Source organism: Pan paniscus, chromosome 13, assembly GCF_029289425.2.
Source record: "Pan paniscus chromosome 13, NHGRI_mPanPan1-v2.0_pri, whole genome shotgun sequence".
NCBI lineage: Eukaryota > Metazoa > Chordata > Mammalia > Primates > Hominidae > Pan > Pan paniscus.
Window position 1 is genome coordinate 59,016,870 of NC_073262.2, and position 11,421 is coordinate 59,028,290.

Consider the following 11,421-nt stretch of genomic DNA (forward strand, 5'->3'; position numbering starts at 1 on the left):
TGGAACTACAAGCACACGCCACCACACCCAGCTAATTTTCGTATATTTTGTAGTGATGGGGGAGCGTCTCACCATGTTGATCAGGCTGGTCTCGAGCTCCTAGGCTCAAGTGATTCACGCACTTTGGCCTCGCAAAGTGCTGGGATTACAGGCATGAACCACTGTGTCTGGCCCCCTCTTCTGTGAAATTTTTTGTTTTACCTAACAATGACACAATCCTGCACTTCATACCTCCCACGCACATACTCTAAAATGGATCATTTACTTGTGTCACACTCTGTACATCCTTCTATTTCCAATGTTTTTCTGTTTATTTATCTAGCTCTTCTACTACTAGACTGAGCGCCACAGGGGCAGGAATGCTCTCCAATTCATCTTGGAATTTTTTAGGTTCCTGGCCATTAAGCTATAAATAATTATGCCTAGTGGAAATAAATAATCAAATACATTTAATGAATGGCTGTGGAAACAAAGAGATTCATACATTTTTATAGCTGGGAACTTAGAATTCACCTAATCCTGTGAGGTAAAATATGTTTCGCAGGAATAGCAAAATTATAGATTCTACGAGAATAAATTTTTAAATTTCATCAGAACTCATCACATGATAGCATTCTGTATTTTATACTTGCATAAGTATAGTAATGTATCACAAAGTTTAAGAATCTTTATTCTTTAAATTTGTCTATCTTCTTTTTCTAAGTTAAAGACCTTCTTTCTATTCTCTTTAAGCATTTTATTCATATATGTCAGAGTGCTCCTCAGATCTACACACTATTTGTGATTACATAATATTTTATTATCGCCAAGAACCCAAACATTAGTTCAAATAGTAAATAAATTCAGATACCTTAAAGAGCCAAGCTAAGTATAACTGAAAAATGACTCTCCACCCATTTTATACAAACACACACACGTACATACACACACGTTCATATCCACGATCTTTAGTAATCCCACAATTTCAACATCTTTGTGTAGGAAGGGAGTTGCTGTCACATGAAAAGGTTACAGATGGATCCTATTTCTTACAGACCTGAAGGAATCTGGGCATGCTTAGAAGCAGGAGAATGAATATTGTGGAAATGGACAATAATCTGCATGAAAATGTATCCAGTTATCTCCATTTAGGATTGACTCAGTACAGACTATGTTATATTTGGGGAGATATTTTTCTTCTTTAATATGAATTGTCTTTGGTGATAATTATTTGCCCTTGAGATATATATGTAAGTAGAATCCCATAGATGATCAAGAAGAATTAGGTGGCAAATCTTCACTGCTACCAATGGGCAAGAATTGGAATGAAAACTCTACAGAGACTGTGCTATGAGAGAGTTTTTCTGTGGCATTATTTTATTTATTTTATTTGTTTTTTATTTATTTATTTTTATTATTTTATTTTATTTTATTTATTTATTTTTATTTATTATTTATTTATTTATTTTTCTGTGCCTACCTAAGACTTTGGGAAAGGTATTGCTAAACATAATGTCCTGTGGGTTGTGCTGATTGAGAAAGGGGGCTGGACCCTCCATGAGATAAACCACCATAAAGTTTTAAAGATACGTACCATAGAGGAAAGAGGAAAGATGCTTTTGAAGAGGAAAGTACATACACAATAGTGGACCTTGAGACAAGGAAGCCTGACTAGCAATCAGAGTATACTTTTAAGGGCATCTTTGTGAAAATGTTCAGTTTTTTGCTGTTCTTTAACTACTGGGAAAGTTTTATTTAGTTCAAGGGTCCCCAACCCCCAGGCCACAGACCAAGGCCTAACAGTCCATGGCCTATTAGGAACCAGGCTGCACAGCAGGAAGTGAGCAGCAGGGAGAGCCAGCAAAGCTTCATTTGTATTTACAGCCACTCTCCATTGCTGGCAGTAAGGCCTGAGCTTCACCTCCTGTCAGATCAGCAGCAGCATTAGACTCTCATAGAAGCTAGGTTCTGCACTCCTCATGAGAATCTAATTCCTGATGATCTGTCACTGTCTCCCATCATCCCCAGATGAGACTCTAGTTGCAGAAAAACAAGCTCAGGGCTCCCACTGATTCTGCATTATGGTGAATTGTATAATTATTTCATTATATATTACAATGTAATAATAATAGAAATGAAGTGCATGATAAATGCAATGTGCTTAAATCATACCCCCGACCGCAGGTCCTTGGAAAAATTGTCCATGAAACCAGTCCCTGGTGCCAAAAACGTGGGGGACTGTTGACTTAGTGGACAGTTTTTACCAACATAGGGAAGTGTAATCTTCTGCACAATGTTGTGACCCCAGTGTCCTACTGGGGAGAATTCTGGCAAGTAGCAGGGAAGTGTGCAGCAGCCTGCAGAGGAGCATGGAGGAAAATGCGGACTATAATTGAGCTGTGGATGCTCAGAAAACTCAGGAGCAGGCAGGGAAAACAAAACAAGAAAAAATAAAGTTTGTTCTCAAGGGTATCAGAGCTTCCTGTCAATTCTACCTTTAAGCACCACCCACAACTGCCACTTCTACCAAAGGGAAAAAAAGTGGCCGTTTCTTTCCTCTTCCTTTAACTTTCATTGTTTCTTACCTGGACTTTGGCAACAATGCCTATGTTGCCTCTTATCATCAGTCTCTCCCTCCTTGCTCTGGCCTGTTCCTGCTGAACACCTTCTTTATGGTTGTCTTTCTAAAGAGCCCTGAGGACAGTTGCAGTGGCTCACACCTATAAATCCCAGCAGTGTGAGGGGCTTAAGAGGGCAGATCGCTTGAGCAAGGAATTCTAGATCAGCCTGGGCAACATGGAGAAACCCCCATCGCTACAAAAAATACAAAAATTAGCTGGGTGTGATGGCGTGTGCCTGTAGTCCCAGCTACATGCTGATATAGGAGGATTGCTTGAGCCGGGGAGGTCGAGGCTGCAGTCAGCCATGATCTCACCACTGCACTCCAGCCTGAGCAACAGAGCAAGACCTTGTCTCAAAAACAAAACAAAACGAAACAAAAACAAAGAGCCCTGGCTCATTTCCCTTCCCAGTATTCTGCTAATACCACCTGTAAAAACCTTTCTGCCTGTTTATTGGCCTCAGGATTTCCATTGAAAGCTGCTCCTCTCATTTGAAGATTTAGGTATTCAAAGCTAGTGAATTAGGCCTTTTGTAGAACCATTAAAGATGTGTTATTTTGTTCAATTAAGAAGTGCCATTAAAGTCATTTGTCATGCTAAGAGGATTCCATTTAAAGATTTACCCATTTAAAGATTACCCAAGTTTTCAGTATTGAGACAGATGGTACCACAGTAAAAGCAGTGATGTCCTTGAAAAGCTGTCAATTTTGTTTGGGAAAGTAAATGTTCATATAGTGATCAATAAGGGTTGTGGGATATGCATCTTTAATAATTCTATAATTCTGTCAGATATTTCTGGTCCTAGATGAATCTGGGTGAGGAGAGATGGTAATATGGCATCTGATAGAGAGCATGGTGAGGTTAATGAATGCAAATTTTGGATACAAATGGATTTGTCTTGACACATTAGTTGTAGAATTCATAGGCAGGACTCTTCGTCTCTACACCATATCATCATAGTTACATCACGGTCTTTATGGCACACACAGCCCACTTAATTTTCTGAAAAGTAGTTATTTACGGCATTTTCAAAAATCTTCTATGAAGTTAAGTTTATGCCTGAATTTCTAATACACATAATGGGCAGAGTTATAAATACATAGAAGAGAAATGAAGAACCTAACAACATCCCCCTGTATCCATGCCATTGTAAAGGGACCCAGATATAGCTTTGAAATCTAATTGGAATCCCTCTCTTTTCGTATCTCTAGTCTATGTTGATCGAATGGATAGCATAAGGCTGGTATATAGAGTCTTGTCCTCATCTGTATCATAGAGAACTACATGACAGATGTCTTCATAAATATCATTGATATAAGATTTCTCCTATATCAACAATGACTTTTAATACATTCAACTTTGGTATTTAGTTTACATGCCTTACATTCAAGAGCTCTTCACCCACTGATGCCCACATATGCTGACAACTGTTCTGATCCCAGCAGGAGTAACAGATTTTATTTCTTAAGCATTGCAGAACTACGACCAGAGTGTTATTATTAGATGAAAGATCCTCATACTGGCTTTGCAATAGAGAAAAAAGAAAGAATTGAGATGAAAATAATCTAGGCTATTTAAAAATGCCCCACATTTTCAAAATTGTAACTGAATTTGATTTTCAAAGGCAACATATTCAAATGCTCAAAATTCAAATGATACAAAATTTTATACAGAGTGTAATTTCTATGGTATCTTTGTTCCCCTGCCATCCAGCTCTTTCCAGTCTAAACCAATGTTATAAAATGTTTGTATTTTCTCACAGAGATAGTCTATGTATATAGAAGCACATATATGTTTGAGTATGCATCTTGTCTATTTCCTTTAAACAACTTCTCTTGGGGATAGTATAAGCACATAAAGAGCTTTTAAATTTTTTTCTGGTTACATACTATTCCATTGCAAGAATGTACATAATTTATTTCAGTACCAAGTAGATGGACACTTAAGTTGTTTCCAATCTTTTGCTAGGACAGAGGTATCCTTGCACCTATATCATTTTGCTTATGGGTAGGTATTTCTTTGGAATACCTTCTTAGAAGTAAAATATTTTTATTAAAGGTATGTATTGTCATTTTTAAGGAATGTAATTTATTCCTTTTTAACTGTGATTTTGAAAATGCAAAGAGAGAAAAGGATAAAATTTGGAGAAATCAGTCTTCCTCATACTCCCTTTGCCCAACCACACTTTTCCTTTCCCCGGGAACAAATATGTTACCACTTCATATATATCCTTTCAGAGATTTTATACACACACATACACAGACAAACACACACACACACACAAGCTTACACATGTGCCCATGTGCACACATGAAAGTACATATAGGATAATTTAATTTGTTTGTGCAAATTTGTGTTTTATTCTGTATTGTAGTCTACAAAAATCAGAAGGTTATTCCCAAGTTGCTGGCTGAAATGCTTCATTGTAACCACTTAAGACAGAAATATACTCTTATTGCCTCATGTGTCATCATCATTTAACGTGATAAAATAAATTCCACTAATTTTCTCTATACACATCTGTTCTGTGTGGAGGAAAGGGAGCTGTAGAAAAATAGCCCTGCACTGTACTTAGCCCCAAAATTTCTGATAAGATCCAATCTAGATTTTCTCCTGTATGCCTGTTGAAGAACAGGCGCCCTGTAATCCTAACCTTCCTCTAAGGATTCCCTTCCCCTTTCTCTCGTGCGGGATATCTTGTTTCCTCCAACCCATGTAACCCTCTTTTTCTTAATGTTCTTCCCGGCTCTCTGTCTCCCTACACCCCCTTACATGCATTCTCACTCTCAGAACATATCTTCCAATAACCTCAAAGTAAGCAAGAGTGTCTGGGAAGTACATTTTTTGAGATCTTGCATTCGGAAAATCTCTTTATTCTCCCAACCCACCACTCCCTCTTCCCAACTGCCATCTGATTAATAATTTGGCCAATAATAAGAGTTCTAGGTGGGAAATTTATAGGCATTGCTCCCATCTTACTGTTAAATCCAATGACATCGTGATCTGTGATCTCCTTCTTTTTTTTTTTTTTTTTTCAGATTGTCACTGAGGCTGGAGTGCAGTGGCAAGATCATGGCTCACTGCAGTCTTGACCTCCTGGGATCAAGCAATGCTCCTACGTCAGCCTCCTGGGTAGCTGGGACTACATGCCTGCATCACCAGGCTCGGCAATTTTTTGCATTTTTTGTAAGAGACAAGGTTTCTCCATGTTGCCCAGGCTGGTCTTGAACGCCTGACCTCAAGTGATCCGTCCACCTCAGCCTCCCAGCATGCTGGCATTACAGACGTGAGCCACCCTGCCTGGCCCTCATTGTGATTTCTGACTCAATTTGTTTTCTCTCTGGAAAATTTCGTGATCTTCTCTTTGTCCCCAGTGTCTGTATATATATATTTTTTCCCCTTCTGAAATTCCTTTTTTTTTTTTTTTTAAATGATGGACCTCCTGGACTGGGCCTCCAGTTTTTCTATTTCTTCCCTATTCTTTTTCATCTCATTTTGTTTTTGCTGAGAAATTTTCTCAATTTTATTTTCCAACTTACATTCTTATATATTCAAAATTTTATTTATTTTTAATGTGGCAAAATACACATAAAATTTACCATTTTTATCATTTTTGATTCAGTGGCTTATTAAGTACACTCACATTGTTGTGCAACCATCACTACCATGCATCTCCAGAACTTCTTAATCTTCCCAAACTGAAACTCTGTACCAGTTGAACAAAAACTTCAAATTCCCCTCTTCCTCAGCCCCTGGCAACCAACATTTTCTGCCTCTATGAATTTGATTACTACTCTATGTAACTCGTGTAAGTGAAATCATACACTTTTTGCCCTCCTGTGACTGGCTCATTTCATTTAGCATAATGTCTTTAAGATGCATCGATGTTGTAGCATGTGTCAGAATTTTCTGCCTTTTTAAAGGCTGAATAATATTCCACTGTGTGTACAGTTGGGCTTCCATATCTGTGGGTTCCACATGTAGATTCAACCAACCCCACATAAAAAATATTCAAAGAACAATGACATCTGTACTGAACATGTAAAGACTTTTTTTCTTGTCTCTGTTCCCTAAACAATACAGTATAGTAACAAATTACACAGCATTTATATTGTATTAGGTATTATAAGTAATCTAGAAATTGTTTAAAGTTTATTGGAAGATTGTGTAGTTTATATGCAAATACTATGCCATTTTATTTTTTATTTTAATTTTTATTTGTTTATTTATTTAGAAACGAGGTCTCTCTCTGTTGCCCAGGCTGGAGCACAGTGGAACAATCATATTAATAGTTTACTATAGGCCAGGCGCAGTGGCTCAAGCCTGTAATCCCAGCAGTTTGGGAGGCGGGTGGATTGCCTGAGGTCAGAAGTTCGAGACCAGTCTGGCCAACATGGTGAAACCCCGTCTCTACTAAAAATAAAAAAATAAAGAAGAAATAGCTGGGTGTGGTGGTATGTGCCTGTAATTGCAGCTACTCGGGAGGCTGAGGCAGGGGAATTGCTTGAACCAGGGAAGTGGAGGTTGCAGTGAGCCGAGATCGTACCACTGCACTCCAGCCTGGGAGACAGAATGAGACTCAGTCTCAAAAAAAAAAAAAAGTTTACTATAGCCTTATCTCTTAGGCTCAAGAGATCCTCCAGCCTCGGCCTCCAGTCCAAGTAGCTGTAGCTCCAGGTGTGTACCACTGCATTTGACTTACACCATTTTATATGAAGAACTTGGGAATCCATGGACTTTGGAATCCTTGAGAGATCCCTGGTAACCAATTCCCCCATGGATACCAAGGGACAACTGTATCACGTTTTTTATTAATTCATTTGTTGATAGACACTTGGGTTGCTTCTGTGTTTTGGCTATTGTAAATAATGCTGCAATTAACATTGATGTATCATAGTTTTATTTGTACTATTGTATATATTTTTATTTTTTGAGAGTTCTCGTTCTGTGTTCCATTTTTATACTTTTTTCTCTTATCAAAGCTGTAATATCGAGTGCTCTCCCTCTCCCTCTCCCTCTCCCCACGGTCTCCTTCTCCCCATGGTCTCCCTCTCCCTCTCTTTCCACAGTCTCCCTCTGATGCCGAGCCGAAGCTGGACTGCACAGCTGCCATCTCGGCTCACTGCAACCTCCCTGCGTGATTCTCCTGCCTCAGCCTGCCGAGTGCCTGCGATTGCAGGCACGCGCCGCCACGCCTGACTGGTTTTCGTATTTTTTTGGTGGAGACGGGGTTTCGCTGTGTTGGCCGGGCTGGTCTCCAGCTCCTAACTGCGAGTGATCCGCCAGCCTCGGCCTCCGGAGGTGCCGGGATTGCTGACGGTGTCTGGTTCACTCAGTGCTCAATGGTGCCCAGGCTGGAGTGCAGTGGCGTGATCTCGGCTCGCTACAACCTCCACCTCCCAGCCGCCTGCCTTGGCCTCCCAAAGTGCCCAGAGTGCAGCCTCTGCCCGGCCGCCACCCCGTCTACGAAGTGAGGAGCGTCTCTGCCTGGCCGCCCATCGTCTGGGATGTGAGGAGCCCCTCTGCCTGGCTGCCCAGTCTGGAAAGTGAGGAGCGTCTCTGCCCGGCCGCCATCCCATCTAGGAAGTGAGGAGCGCCTCTTCCCAGCCGCCATCCCATCTAGGAAGTGAGGAGCGTCTCTGCCCGGCCGCCCATCGTCTGAGATGTGGGGAGCGCCTTTGCCCCGCTGCCCCGTCTGGGATGTGAGGAGCGCCTCTGCCCGGCCGCGACCCCGTCTGGGAGGTGAGGAGCGTCTCTGCCCAGCCGCCCCATCTGAGAAGGGAGGAGACCCTCTGCCCGGCAACCGCCCCGTCTGAGAAGTGAGGAGCCCCTCTGCCCGGCAGCCACCCCGTCTGGGAAGTGAGGAGCGTCTCCGCCCGGCAGCCGCCCCGTCCGGGAGGGAGGTGGGGGGTCAGCCCCCGCCAGGCCAGCCGCCCCGTCCGGGAGGGAGGTGGGGGGTCAGCCCCCCGCCCAGCCAGCCGCCCCGTCCGGGAGGTGAGGGGCGCCTCTGCCCAGCCGCCCCTACTGGGAAGTGAGGAGCCCCTCTGCCCGGCCAGCCGCCCCGTCCGGGAGGGAGGTGGGGGGGTCAGCCCCCCGCCCGGCCAGCCGCCCTGTCCGGGAGGGAGGTGGGGGGGTCAGCCCCCCGCCCGGCCAGCCGCCTCTTCCGGGAGGTGAGGGGCGCCTCTGCCCGGCCGCCCCTACTGGGAAGTGAGGAGCCCCTCTGCCCGGCCAGCCACCCCGTCCGGGAGGGAGGTGGGGGGGTCAGCCCCCAGCCCGGCCAGCCGCCCTGTCCGGGAGGTGAGGGGCGCCTCTGCCCAGCCACCCCTACTGGGAAGTGAGGAGCCCCTCTGCCCGGCCACCACCCCGTCTGGGAGGTGTGCCCAACAGCTCATGGAGAACAGGCCATGATGACAATGGTGGTTTTGTGGAATAGAAAGCGGGGAAAGGTGGGGAAAAGATTGAGAAATCGGATGGTTGCCGTGTCTGTGTGGAAAGAAGTAGACATGGGAGACTTTTCATTTTGTTCTGTACTAAGAAAAATTCTTCTGCCTTGGGATCCTGTTGATCTGTGACCTTACCCCGCAACCCTGTGCTCTCTGAAACATGTGCTGTGTCCACTCAGGGTTAAATGGATTAAGGGCAGTGCAAGATGTGCTTTGTTAAACAGATGCTTGAAGGCAGCATGCTCGTTAAGAGTCATCACCACTCCCTAATCTCAAGTACCCAGGGACACAAACACTGCGGAAGGCCTCAGGGTCCTCTGCCTAGGAAAACCAGAGACCTTTGTTCACTTGTTTATCTGCTGACCTTCCCTCCACTATTGTCCTATGACCCTGCCAAATCCCCCTCTGTGAGAAACACCCAAGAATGATCAATTAAAAAAAAAAAAAAAAGGTGTAATATCTTTTCTTAGTTCTCTAAGGATATGAATGGTATGTATGTACATATATGTGTATATTAAAATATGTATGTACACATTTTTAAAATTTTCTTTGCATGGTAGCCATTTCCTCAAGTTGCATTTGATTGTTTACTTTGGTCTCCCTTTCCATGTTAGAAGTTTTCATCAGATTTCTTGTAATTCTTGATTTTCTGCTCTTCAGAATGAAAACTAAAAATCTGATTGGGAGTTCTGCATGCCTATGAGGCTCAGTAACCTTGAGCTTTACTGCAAGATGAACTGGGACGACTGTTGGGTATGCTTGTTAACAGTATGTTGATGTCTTTCCACAGGCTGTTCAGTTTAACCAAAGAAAAATCTACCTATCTCCTCCCTCAAGGGTAGAGATCCCGCGCTAGAGACGGAGTGTCCTGGGTTCCGAGTGTGGAAAGGGGAATAACATAATGTTTTCAATAGAATATTCAGGTCTTCAGACATTTGTATCCTTCCTCAGTCCAGAAGCAGTACTGTACACTTCTCCAGAAAATAAAACCAGACTTATGACCAAACTAGGAGAGTTAATCTCCTACTGGCATGGAGCTGGGAAAGACAATAAGGAGATGACTACATCTGAGTCAGCTTTCACCTACTCCTTCCTGTTTTAGCAGTGGTCATCCTTGCTTCATTTTCAGTTCCAGAATTATCTTGTCTTAGGATTTCTTGAAACTTTTGAGGATTCTTTTGTATTAATGGAGATGCTTCTCAGCTTTCGCCATTACCAACTTGGTTTCCACTCTCTGAGGTCTGCAAGGGCAGTCAGGTTTCATTCATCTCCTTTTCAGTTTTCAAAACTCTGTTGCTGTTATCTCCTCTTGCTCTCCTCTTTTTGTGTCTTCACAAAAAATTTCAAGATTGCTTTAACAGAATTTCTTGAAGTGGTGGTGGTTAATATTGTGCAATCCTCACTCTGAGCTGGTATAGCATAGTTCATGCTTGGTGGGAAAAGAGGTAAGGATCTTCTTGATTCACCAAACTTCCAGTAGATTTAAGGATTTAGAATTTAGTTTTATGCCATTAACTTAATGTTGCCTTATTGAAAATTTTCTCATTTCCTCATCTGAAGGCAATATCTAGAAATTGGCTTGTTTCTCTACAAGGAAGACTTTAAAGTTCGGCCTTAAATCATATAAAGTACCATTCTGAAAAGCCAGTTGACATGTCAGAAGTTAAATCTATTTTTTAATGTAAAATTTGCTTATAGATACTCTACTAGAAGGAATCACTGAGAAAATTGTAGTTACTTATGGTGGACTTTAAATTATAAAGGGGGGCCATGCAAGGTGATTCACGCCTATAATCCCAACACTTTGGGAGGCCAAGGTGGGAAGATGGCTTGAGGTCAGGAGTTCAAGACTAGTTTGGGCAACCTACAGAAACCCTGTCTCTACAAAAAAAATTTAAAAATTAGCCAAGTGTGGTGGTTTTTGCCTGTAGTCCCAGCTACTCAGGAGGTTGAGGTGGGAGAAATGCTTGAGCCCAGGAGTTCAAGGCTGCAGTGAGCCACAGTGGTGCAGTGAGCACCACTGCACTCCAATATGAGCAATAGAGCAAAACTCTGTCTCAAAAAATTAATTAAAAAAAATAAATGACTTGGATTGTTTGGTCCCCATTTATTAAAAAAGGACTCCTCTAGGAGGTCGTTTTGAAAAATGTATTATTTGAGATCATTACAATTGGTCAAACTCAACTAGTGTTGCAATAATCAAATGAACCTGCAAGAAAAAAATAAAAATAAAATGGCACCTGGTTATTACCCAGATATATCTGTTCTCTGTGCTTCATTTTAGTCATAGCTATTTAATTTCCTGAAACAAAAAACAAACAGATTTTTCACTAATGTCAGTACTGCAGAGCTAGCACAGGACAGAAGAGCCAGCTGTA

The 11,421-nt window shown here is 42.4% G+C and overlaps 1 long non-coding RNA gene across 1 annotated transcript; it reads left to right on the forward strand.

Annotated features, from left to right (window-relative positions):
* The first annotated feature begins 864 nt into the window (after positions 1–864).
* Positions 865–11,126, forward strand: LOC129397265 (uncharacterized). The gene is made up of 2 exons (XR_008624512.1): positions 865–7,277; positions 7,670–11,126. It is a non-coding gene; the product is annotated as an uncharacterized LOC129397265 (long non-coding RNA).
* The last annotated feature ends 295 nt before the right edge of the window (positions 11,127–11,421 follow it).